This window comes from Parus major, chromosome 5 (assembly GCF_001522545.3).
Source record: "Parus major isolate Abel chromosome 5, Parus_major1.1, whole genome shotgun sequence".
In the NCBI taxonomy this organism is placed as follows: domain Eukaryota; kingdom Metazoa; phylum Chordata; class Aves; order Passeriformes; family Paridae; genus Parus; species Parus major.
This window is the reverse complement of record NC_031774.1, coordinates 19,370,108-19,382,593: the sequence shown is the minus strand read 5'-3', so window position 1 is coordinate 19,382,593 and position 12,486 is coordinate 19,370,108. Positions and strand designations below refer to the sequence as shown.

Here is a 12,486-nt window from a genome sequence, read left to right as displayed (position 1 = left end):
AAAAATTCTGTAAGTCATTACAGAACATACTCACTTCTGTAAAAAGGTCTATGTGGAAAACATCTTGGAAGAAGCCTTTAAGCTACTAAAATACAGCGTGCTCATATCTGAGCCTTACAACAGAGTAAACATCCAGCAGGGACTGGCCAAGCTGTACATGCCTGTGTGGTGATAGCTCAGCTTTGCTGCTGATGTCATGAAGCCATTGACTGGATGTCAATATGACAGTCATATTGACTATGCTTGCCATGTAAACTTAAATAAGATGACCCTTTTCCTTGGAAAGTGTGATTCCTGTATTAGCAATCATCATCATTTCCATGTGAAAGCTTGAGTAGGCTGCTGCTCCCAATGACTTTCTGAAATGAGTCTACAGCTCACCAGTGGTGTAAAGTGAGCAATACATGAACAACCAATATTCATTTTAAAATATATGATTAAATTTCCCTGGATCATAAAAGAAAGAATAAAAGTAATCAAAAAACAACTCATCATAAATCACAGTTATAAACATTTTTCAATACTTTCTAATCTCTAACATGTACCCAAAAAAAAAAAAGATTTTTTCACAAAAACTTAAGAGAGATAAAGTAAGAAAATGGATGATTTCTACTAAAATATCTGAGTCCCTTAAAATAATTTTCTAAATCTCAAAGCTAGTTAGCCTAAACCTTTTCTCTTGAAGTTTTTTTGTATTTTGGGCAGCAAATTTTGGATGAAATGTTTGAAATGGGAAAGAGAAATAATAAAGTTTAAGACTATTTCAGTACTTCTGATAAATCTGAAGGGAATCTCTTATTCACAAAAAAAAAAAAAGAAGAAGAAAAGTAAGTACTTTTATATAACTCATTCATGTGAGCTGGTTTTATTACCACAAGCTTCAAATTAGGCATGTATTTGAGTGTAACTTAAGATATTACATTGCAAGATAAAAATCTTAATCACCGATTTAATCTTCTACATAGCTTGTAAATATTCAGGCTATGTTAGCTTTAAGATGCATTTAAAAACTGCTGGCTACTGAAGATTACCGTTTTTAATTGACTGCTGAGTGATTGGCTTGGCTTCTCATTATCTAGAAGAACTTTCCATGATCCCTAATCACCATGTAGAGTGAGTTAATGTGTACCACCATGACAGCACACTTGAGATAAATGTGTTTGCATGATACAAAAGGTCCATGATCTGTTCTGCATTATCTGATGAAATGCAACCTTGCTGGAAGGCTTTGAAAATGAAGATATGTAACACATTTTAAAATAACTACAAATCAAAAAGATAAAAATTAATTGCAAAGAACAAGCTAAAAAAAATCCCCAAAACTCTCCATATAGTCTATTCCCATTTCATACAAAAGATTTTTCATAACCCAGGAGATAATAAGAAATGTTTCAAAGTTCCCAAACCAGTTCTTGTTTACATTTTGAGGAACTGTAGCAAAGTGTACAGATAACTGCTTTCATTGCATTTTCCTTGTTTAACTTATTTTAAAACATTTGCATAAGTAGAACAAATTTACAGGGCACATCAGAAACATGCACATAAAACATGTTTCCCTCCCAGACCTAATTACACTGTATGATTAGGGATCAAATTTTTACTGCTTGCCGTCATTGCACTAACTTTTATGGAAATGGAGGCTGCTTACAAGTTTGGTGTCCCAATTTTTCAGGACTCCAGGAGACCAAGGGGCTGCTCATATGGACTGAGAGAGTAACTCCCAGGAACTTTCCCCAAAATGCTGCCTGTCATCTCTTTAACACTTTAATTGATGCTGGAAAGAAAGTGACCCATTTAAAATCCAGGAAACAGAACTTTCTGTCTTTTGAAGATACTCACCCAGGAGCAAATTTTTTACCATTACTATTTTTTTTCCTCTGGAAGAGGATTTGGCACATATTGAAGCTCCTACTTTAACCATTCATTTTAAAAAACTTCTTTTTGCCACTTGATGGTTTTATTGACTTGTGGTCCAGGGAAATTACTCAACAGTTAAAAAAAAAAAAAAAAAGAAAACAGGAAAGCTTGCCTGTCAAAGCTGCACAGTCTTTTTGATAATTTAAAAGTATATATTAATATATATTTGTCATGAGGTTGCACATCATGCAGCTCCAGAATTTTAGAAAGATTCATTTTAGAAAGAAAACTATTTTAAGGAAGTAAATGATAGTTATTAGATATAAGAGAAAAAAATACAAAATTTTCTTAAGATACACTTCTAGGAAAGAAAATAACTGATTTGCAGCATCATTGCTTCAAGAGAATAGGTCCAAATATTTAACCATGTTCAAACAGAAACAATATCTCAGGTAAAACCTGGAGTGACCTTCATAGCTTTCAGCCTGACTTCTATTTAAAATTGAACATTTTGATGTTAATTTTAAATTTTTATTATTATCTGCCTTTGTCATTCAGATTTCTGACTAGGACTTGTAAAACTCCACTGTTAACCAGCTAAAGGATTCCAAGGTAGTGAGGAGAAAAATAAGCAGTGTGATTTTATCACCTTTTCAACTAAGTCTTATTGAATGAAGCATCCTTCCATAAATGGAAGAAGCATTGCAAAGTCAGTTTACATTTAGCAGGCAACAATTGTTAAGGGCTGGAACCTTGTTTGAATCCCAAGTTAAAACCAAAATAAAATACAATTCTTTTTAATGGTGCAAATAATTGACCACATGGCCAAATGAAAACATGGATTCTGTAACTCTTCACACATAGATTGCTTTCTGAAAGATAAACTTCATCCAGACAAGAGCCATGCCAAAACAATTTTTTTGAGTTGAATAGAGGAGTACATGGGTCAATTATAAGGACTGCTGAAACAGAAAGACTCTGGTAATATGACAGATATTTCCAAATACGAATGTCACGGATTTAAAAAATAAATATATCTTTAAACATTTTTCTTATGTTCCTTTCAAGTTGGTGTTTGGTTTTGTTTTTTTTCATGACAGCTACATCACTAGTCCTTCACAAAAAAAAATAAAAATAAAAATTGCCACTAGAATAAATCTTGAAAATAGGTATAAATTTTGTTCATATCTTTGAAGATAAAGCTGTTTTTTAGGCTTTGCTTATTTTTAGACTTCTCTGTGTTCCTGTTACATATACACAACTTCAAAGGATAAGAAACATTGTTGCATTACTTGGTACAGCTATTCAAATGATTTATACTTATGTGTATTAATAAAATCTCCTTTGAGACTTCCTAGTGGTATTTGTCAGATTTGTCTACCATACCTGCTATCAAGGTCTCATTCATCTCTATTCCAGATTTGCAATTCTTTGTAAAATTGACTAATTTTTCAATGTCATATTATTTCTGCTATAATTCTTGCAGGCTGAAATTCATCCTATTTCAAAAGTTTTTTCCAAGGCTTGTGTACCACTGAAATACCACCTGAGCTTTCGAAATAATGCTCTGTGCCAATCATGGCTGAAGTAGGATTGCAATCTCTGAGTTACTTGTCCATTCTTTGTAATCACTTATGGGTAGCAAATTGAGCATGCTTTAGGGAAAGAAAGTGTCTTGTTTTATAAACTGTATCTCCACTATCAGAAATTATCCCTTTGCTATTGTTAAATATATATTTCCAGTCAACTGCTTGTATAAGACTGATATTAATGGAAATGCCTGGAGAGGTGATTTGCTAAAATAAAAGCCTTTTGGAGCTGGAAAAGCCCAGCCACTACTGGGTAATGATGTAAGTAATACAATGATGTAGACATTTTCAGTATAATTTAAAAACTTAAAAGTGACTAAACACTTTTTTTTTTCTTTTTACTAATACACATATTTGATGTTTGGTTGTGAGTTTTTTTGTTGGTTTTTTTTAAATTTACTTATATTATTGAATATACCTAAGTATATGGACAAAAAGAAAGCAAATCGTTATTTATAAAGAATATATTGCTCTTATTCCAAAAGTCCATCCCTCCATATCTTCCCTCCCCAGTTCTTGAGGAATCCTTGTTAAAAAATGGGGGGAAAAAAAAGTTGGTGGTTTAGTATTCCTAGGCAGTTGATTTTGTCTGTGCAGAGAACTAGTGGTTCCTTTTAAATACCATTTCTTCTGCATGTTGAATTAAAAAATTGGACACCTGTGTTTTAGTTATTTTTTTTAAATAGCTAAACTTGACCAATCTTCCAGACATTTTTCAGCATAAGTTTATACAAAGCATTTTTCCTTTTCACAAATGTAACCTTAGAGTTAATATGTTATGTATGCAGATGTGTTGAAGTGTTTAATAAAAAACCACAACAACCAATAACACTTGCTCTGCATTTACCTATTAGAATGTAATGTTTGTTACATTATTAAAGAGGAATAAATACTTATATACACTAAATAATTACCATTGGCAACTCTGAGAGGATTGTTCAGCTGCTTGGAACAATCATTGAATATACAGTTTTATTGACCCATCCCTCTTTTTCGCTTAGTTTGTTATATAATAGTTTTAGAAAAATAGCAAACTAAAGAAAGACAACTAAATAAGTAATAGTGAATAGTTCACAAGTCTATTACTTCAGTTAGCCTAAAACAGAGAAATTAGTCCTCACTATCTAACTAAACTACCAAGAGACCATTGACAAGATAGAAAAATTTCAGGATGCTGGAATTTCAACTGATTGTCAGCACCTAAATATCATTAGCTGGAAGTATCAATGATTACAATTTCTGTAAAACTAAAGATGTAGGGAAAGTATTTTTCCCCTAGTTCCCCCTAACATAAAACAGCTAAAAATATTTGCATGATTCTGAGTAATTATTCTAAAACACTTTTTGAATTGTCAAGATCAGTTTTTCTTTAGACCATGATCCTTTTCTTATTATCCATATAAAATTATGAATTCTTGAAAACAGGAAAACATCATGTTTATAGGTGCAGAATGAAACAGGAATTTTTTGGGTTACGGAAAGTACTGAAATACAGAAAACTCAAAATAAACACTTTAGCAATAATACATCATTAGATGTAGTCTAAAGAATGTTACTGAAAAGATATCAATTATTTGGTAACAATATATTTCTTATAAAATTTTGGAATATTTTTATTTATAAAATTTTGGAATCTGGAGGTTGTTCTAAAATTAAATGATTCCTACATTCAAACTATAGATGGCTTGCAGGAAATCAGGGGTGAAATTCAACCTCAGTAGCAAAGTAAAGAAGAATATATTAGAAAGACAAAGAAAGTTCTCAGAAGAGTATATAATACTCATTAAAAATGAATAACAAGGGAAAGAGTAAAAAGCTTTTATAGGATGCAACAGTCAAGAAGTATATTGTGACACTACTTCTGTAGGACAGACTAATACAGGGACTTGGACATTTCAAGCATGTTGAGAAAGTTATGACTTTGATTAATGACTGAACAGTTGGGGTTGGACTTTGAATGGTCCCTTAGTCCAACTCACCACATTGTCTGACCTTGAATGTTTCCAGGGATGAGATATCTACCATATGTCTGAGCAAATGCTTTTAATGTGTTATCACCTTTTTTGTAGGTCTTCTTCCTTATATTGAATATAAATTGACATTCTTTTAGTTTAAAGCCATTACCCCTTGCTCTATCACAACAGACACTGCTAAAAACCATCCACCAATCATATCCACACCTGCTACCTTTGGGGTCCCTATTCTCTAAGGATATGAAACATCATTGTACACAACTGACCCTGTTCATATTCTGAACCTAAGGTTCAGCCATGATCTCAACAAATTATTTAGTCTGCTCCTTTGTCCCACTGCAAAGGCAAGTTAGAGGTGCACACAATAAGTACATGCACACTTTATTTTGCCCCAAAGTTGTAGATAAGTTCCCAAACTTTCAAGTTCTCTTTGAACCAAGTCTACACGCAGAATCTTTCAGCATTGGTCCCAACTCTACAAGAAATAATTGCTTTACTCACACAATATGTGCTTGATGTTTCCTGAAGAACCAATCTTTGGTACCCAAAATCATTTCAGAGAAAAGGATAAAGGAGCTTTATCTCAGTTATGTCTGTATGCAATTTTCCTCTCTCTTTTCCTGTGTTCTCAAAGGTTGTTTCACACATCCCTGAGGGGGATAGCCTTGAGGAAAAACAACCTCTTGTTTGTATCTGTTTTTTCCAAGCTGTGTTTTACATCTTGTGGTGTCATCAGGCAGTATATCAAGAGCATTACTGCACTTGACTTTCCTTATTTTGTCCTGACAATATCCTCAGGGTTGATAAATGGTCCTGCTTTCCTATAGAAGGCAATGTATTTATTTGTTATATATAAGTTTATGAAATCATGACATTCTGCAGCAGTGACTGGAGCAGCAACCAGTGGCTATTACATCAGTTAACCCTTAGGAGATGATTGCAGTTGTCTGTCCTCGTCATTAACTCCTTGAAGTCTGAAAATGTGTAGTACTAATAACAGTAAGTTGCAGTTCAACAGTTTCCTGTATCAGGTTTATTGCCATGCAAGCCAAAGAATATTATTATTTGCATTTTGCCTATATTTTTAATCAGTTTAAAATGGTATACATGTTTCTGGGAGCAAATGCAGAAGACAAACTTAAGGATAGTGTGAGGAGGGAGAATTGAAAGCCTAGAAGAGAAACATAATCTGTCTTGCTTGCTTTTACTCTGCACATTTTTGCTTAAGTTTGCTTATGCTTGGACCACTGTCTCAGTGGTTTTTATTCAAGGAGTCACAAAGTGAGTTTCAGGGAGTGTAAAGCCTGGACTCCCTGCATTAGATTTCTAAACACCTTTCATTTAACTGCAGTTATCAGTTCTAGCTCACTCATAAAAATAACTAAATTGGTAAGGCACAATTAGAAGAGGCTGAAGTACATGGCTGTGAGGAGCATTGTTTCAAAGCCATGAGAAAATGAATTCCAACCACTCTAATTCCTCACTCAGCCTTGTGCCAGGGCTGCTGTATATCCTGCAGCCAGGCTTTCTGACTGCCTCTGCTACTTGAGATGCAGGCAGCCACGCTTTGGCACATCTTTCTACTCCTGCTCTTCCACAGCTCAAATGTCCATTTCACAGCAATGTCAGTTCTTTCAACGGTCCTGTAAAAAAACAGCTATAAAATACATGTATTGTAAGTTCTTTGGAACAGGAAATAGGTCTGTTTAATTCAGTTTCTAGAGTCTGTTGACAAGAAATCACTAACCTATCTTGCATTACAATAGAAATGACAAGTGCCCCTAATAAATGGAAAGGCATTTATTTTACGGATGCCAAACCTGCTTTTGCATGTCCCAAACAGATGGGTTCACAAATCAGTTGGCTGCAGTTTCAGAGGAATGCTGGAAGTTTATCCAATAGAGAGCTGGTGTAGAGCCCAGATCTGTCACAGGAGTGTCCCAAGGAGTTGCACTGCAGCAGCCCCCACTTTGTCTGCTGCAATCAGTGGGCCAGAAACAAGGAGCAAATGGGATGAGAACGATCATGGACTGCACATCCCCTTCTGCTGTTACCAGGGATCATATGCTTTAGATTATTCCATAAGCAAGGAAGTGGTGCTGATTACTGACTCAGTGCCAAATCTATGTTTACTAACTGCTCGTCTCTAACTGTATTAGGAAATACATTTTTATTTGTGGTGTCATTTTATTATGTGCAGTAATTTGGTTTCACACGATATGTCACCCGGAGGGTTGTTTGTACATAAAAGGAGATATGTTAAGCTCAATCTCTCTTATCATGGGTTAATGAAATTAAACCACAGCAAATGAATCGATGTAATTTGTTGGCACACATTAATTTCCATATCTGGGTTGCTGAAGAGCTGAGCCCACTAACATGTGCAGTTAAAAAATGATTAAATACTGTATTTTTGGATGGCCTAGGAGGACATACAAGTAATTAGGCAGAGCCTTGAATCACTTTTGAAATATATTCATAAAGTTACTACAATATACATAAAGTAGTTGTGTATTCCTTACAAAATTCATTTCAATTCAATTATTGTTTCCAGATTTCTTGTTACTTTGGAACCTACCCCAGTAGTCCATGTAATTCATATCAATGTAACTATTATGGCACATTCCTTCAGCAGCCTTCTGTGTCACGTGGTAAGCTGTTCCTCAGTTTTGCTCCTGTAACTCAAGTGGCAGCATCAGTAAATTTGCTGGGAAAAACTCCCTGTGGCCATAGATTTGTTCACCCAAACAAATGACCCTGCTTGAGGCAGCCAGCAGATGCTGTCATCTACAACACAGCAATCTTTCTCTCTGCTCCAACCCACACTGATTGCAGCTCTGAACATTTTAAATATACATAGGTTAGCTATATTGTAGCACCAGCTGCAGGTAACTATTCTTCTCTTCTTTTCTTTTGCTTCTCCTGGTCCACACTTTCTTACCTGCACTCAGAATGATGGAAGATGGTTATTTATTTGCTTATTTTGGTAATGATTTGCTGCCATTGAGGAGTTCACATAGCACATTGTCATAGCTTTGCAATGGTCAGGTTAGGCTGGACTTCTACATCAATTCCTGTGGCTTCCTTTTACAACTACATGTGGTCTGTCCTGACCCTACTGCTGGAATTTTAAATATTGCATGGATGTCAAATCTTAAATGACCATGGTTGTAGAATATCTGCCACCACAGAAAGAAGTGGGGTCTAATTAGTAATTTGTGACTGCAGGCTCCTTTTCCTTTTTTTAATAAACTTTTCAACCTGCACTGAAGGTACCACACTGGCTGATTTTCCAAACATTAATAAAACTACAGAGAAGAATATACACTTTTATTCTATTAGTTTTCTCTATTTTTTCTTTTTTTTACCAGTCCTGTTGGCTGTTGTTTCATGGCAGAAACAAAGTTGCAATTTGCTTTTCAGTGACATAAATCTGCCAATGTAACAAAAATTTCCCTTTCACTGTCCACAAAGGTAGGGTGCCCCCCCTACCCAATGTGGCTGTACCCTTGATTGATTGTATGTTTTGGAATATCTGTTGCCTGGATAGACCAGATGCTTGTTCATTCCTTTCTGTCATCTGTAAGCCTTTAGGAAACTGTCTTAGCTGTTTCCAATTGGAAATTTATTTGCAAACCAGCACTTGCATATGGCTTTTTTTCTTATACTTATTTAATGCCTCGGAGTGAAACACGGGGATGAATGCATTTTAGTACACTCAAAAAAGTTGGTAGCTGAATTGGGCACTGGGGAAGGCTACAGGGGTGAGGAGCTGCCAGAAGTTTTCCCCATGTACAGTAAAGCAAACACCAGTCAGCTCCAAGAGGGACCTGCTGCTGGCCAAGGACATCAGTGGCTGTGGTAAATCACCTCTGTGATTTAAGAAAAGGAACAAAACCCTCAGCAACTGCAGCTAGAATGAAGAGTTAGAGTATGTGAGAGAAACAACTCTACAGTCTCCAAGGTCATTGAAGAGCACACCTTTATACGTGCACACAGACGTATATACATATGCACAAGCACACAGAATATTAGCAGTCAAACGGGGTTAGGAATGAAACTAAGAATTATTTTCTGTCATTTTTTCCATGCCTAAATTCTTTGTTGATATGGACATCAAAATGATAGAGCACAGATAGAATTTAAATAATTAAAATTTTGATGTGTTCAGTAAACATTTCTTCACCTTTCTCTACACATTTTTGCAAAGAACAGACCTAAGACTCTCCTTAATTGCAGGTGCAATTAAGCAGAGTTTGTCCTCTAGTGATAACAATTAGCAAGGGTGTTTCAATGGTAGAAAAAAAGATTTTCATTGGAGTAAATCACTGAAAATACTCTTGAGCTGAAGAAAGAAAAAATGTTTTGGGAAAATATTGTTGAAGTACAAAGATAGTTTATTCAATCCTTCTCTCCTACTTTAATTCATTTCTAGGATGTGTCCTTTTAAAATTTATAGCAGACAATACAATGCTTTTGTGCTTGTCACCATGTGTTAATTGTACAGACTTATTTAGGACCCTGTGCAGCTTAGGTTATTCATCCATTAACTTTCAAAAGCATTCACGTTCTTTCATGTGCTTTACTTCTTGCCCCTTGACAAAGGCCAGTCCAGTTCAGGTTAGTATCTGAGTTCCTCACAACAACTTGAGTGTTTTATCTTTACAAATGGTAGTTTAGGAATAAAACATCTCCACTTTATGGTGTGAGATGGCCTATGTGCCTTGTGAACACTCACACCACAAGTCTGTTGTTGCAGACCCAGCTCTGGCAGCAAGGTACCTTTCAAACTGTGCACAACAGAAGAGTAATGAGTTGCATTAGTGAGATATTGACTCATATTCTTGCTCACTAGTAAGTAAATAAATACAGAGCTGCATTAAGCTTTCTGGTTCAAACAAGACATAAGCTATGGCAGGTACATCTAGGGAGCAAACAGCAGCAGCATGCTGCAGTACAGAGAATATCAGAAATTTTTAGCTGTGGTCAGCCCTGACTCCATATGTAATTATTAAAAAATGTACACCATCACTGGACTGTCAAATTTTCAGTTGCTCATAAATTGTTAAAGATACCTGATTTTGGTAGCATGGAGATCACACCTGGCTAATTGGAGCTTGTAACTCCTGTATTTGTGGTTAGACACCATCAGACCTCTCCTCAGATTTGTTATTCAGTTGAAAATACTCTTTCATTAACTGACAGGGATTTTCTCTTTTAGTCAGTTTTATGCCTGATTAGGGCAGAAGAGGGGCTGGTGTTGTTTCATCATCACATGCATACAAGTCAAAGACCAAACCATCAGAATCTGTGCATTTTCTGTATCCAGACTGACTCTTGTGCTCAGCTCCAGAGATTAGGAATTCACCACCAACTACAAATACATTTCATACACTACACTACGCACACTGTTAATGAGGAGAGAGGATTATATCAAACTAATTTTTTCCCCATCTAGAATAATGTTCTATAATTCATTCCAGACATGTGAAAATACAGAAAATAAATTTGACCGCTATATGGTAGACTACCATTATTTATGTATAGGGCCCTTGAAGAAGATATTTAAGTAAAGACAAAAAATGAAGATACTGGATTATGAAAAAGCTATTTCGCATATTAAACTTATAAAGCATTAAAATCAATGTGATACTAAGAGCAAGTAAGCTTTTAAAAGTGAGCTGTGTTTGAGTTTGATTTTTTTGTTTTCTGCCTATCATGTATAATGGGGGAAAAAATGGCAAAAGACATTTATTTGTATCCTTTTTAATGCCACAGTTCCTTAATGAAAAACTATGAAGAAAGGAAGCTGTTTGGTGCAGAGATTAGGAATTTACCCCCTATTTTATGTCAGAATATAAGACACGAATATTTCAAATACTTAATAAGAAATGATAAACAGTTCATTCAGCCCTGAGTCATCCATCAAACAGAGGAGCATATTTATACATCCCTGCCAAACACAGATCTTTTAGGCAGCACCTGGGAAAACTTGACTGTTAAAACTGCTTCAGGCTGAAGTCTGGTCTTTGATACCATTTTGCTTCCAGACCTCAAACCCAGAGCAAGATTTTAACTCCTCAGCTGCAGGTCAGCTCATCCAACCTTGGTCCACCCTGACCCTCTCTTGCCTCAGATTCTCTTACTGTTGTATAAATTCTCCATTCTTGACTCCAGTCTGATTCAAATTGCACTCACATCTCTTTAGCCTTGGCATACATAGTCTGCTCTTTGATCCTCCCATCAAATTACAGACAAATTCTTGCTCTTTCCCTATCTGCCAGCTTTTCTGCCCTCTAGATCAGGTGATCAGTACCATGGCATCTGGATTTGGCTACATGGTACTGATTTCTATGTCCTTAAAGACTTCCTTGAAAAGGTTGGGATGGTGCATTTATAAAAACCTTGGGTTTATGATTATTTAATTGCATTAATATATAAGGAAATAAAAGTTTACAGTAAAGACACCATTTACAGTGTCTCCAAATTATTTATCTCATATATTTTTTCAATCAGGAAATCATGGAATTGTTTTCTTCCATGAGAATCAAATGAGTGGGAACAACATAGATTCCATCTCCTAAACTTGGACCTCGTTTCGTATGCATCAACACTAGAAAGACAAAGGCCAAATTTCACTTTAATCAATATTTAGAAGTTTTCTGCAGAATGTTGATGATTGGACAATCCTGAGATATGTTGAAAATTTTCTGTTTTCAGGAAAGCCAAATGACTTTAGACTTAAAAATGGGCTGGGCTGGACTGAGTTGCATCCCTTGTGCCAAGAAGGAAGCGGGGTAGTGTTGTGGTTTTAAAGCAGCAAATAAAAAAACACTAGAAAACTTACTTATTACTTGCTGTGAGATATGGATTAGAAGAAGAGCAAAACAGGCTTAAAACTTAAAAGGAACAAAGAAAGTTTTTTAACAAAAAGTACAAGAATAAGAAACCAGAATAAAACTTCCAGAACAACCCATTTCTCCCCCACTACCCAACCATTCTCTTGTTCACATGACAACATAGAGACAAAAAAAACTTTGGTGTATAATACAATCCCAATTCTTGCT

At 35.4% G+C, this 12,486-nt stretch overlaps 1 long non-coding RNA gene across 1 annotated transcript in view; it reads right to left on the bottom strand.

The window, feature by feature from the left end:
• The window catches only part of LOC107206360, a 91,149-nt gene that overhangs the window by 42,508 nt on the left and 36,155 nt on the right, over positions 1-12,486 (bottom strand). The gene's annotated exons all lie outside the window — the stretch shown is intronic.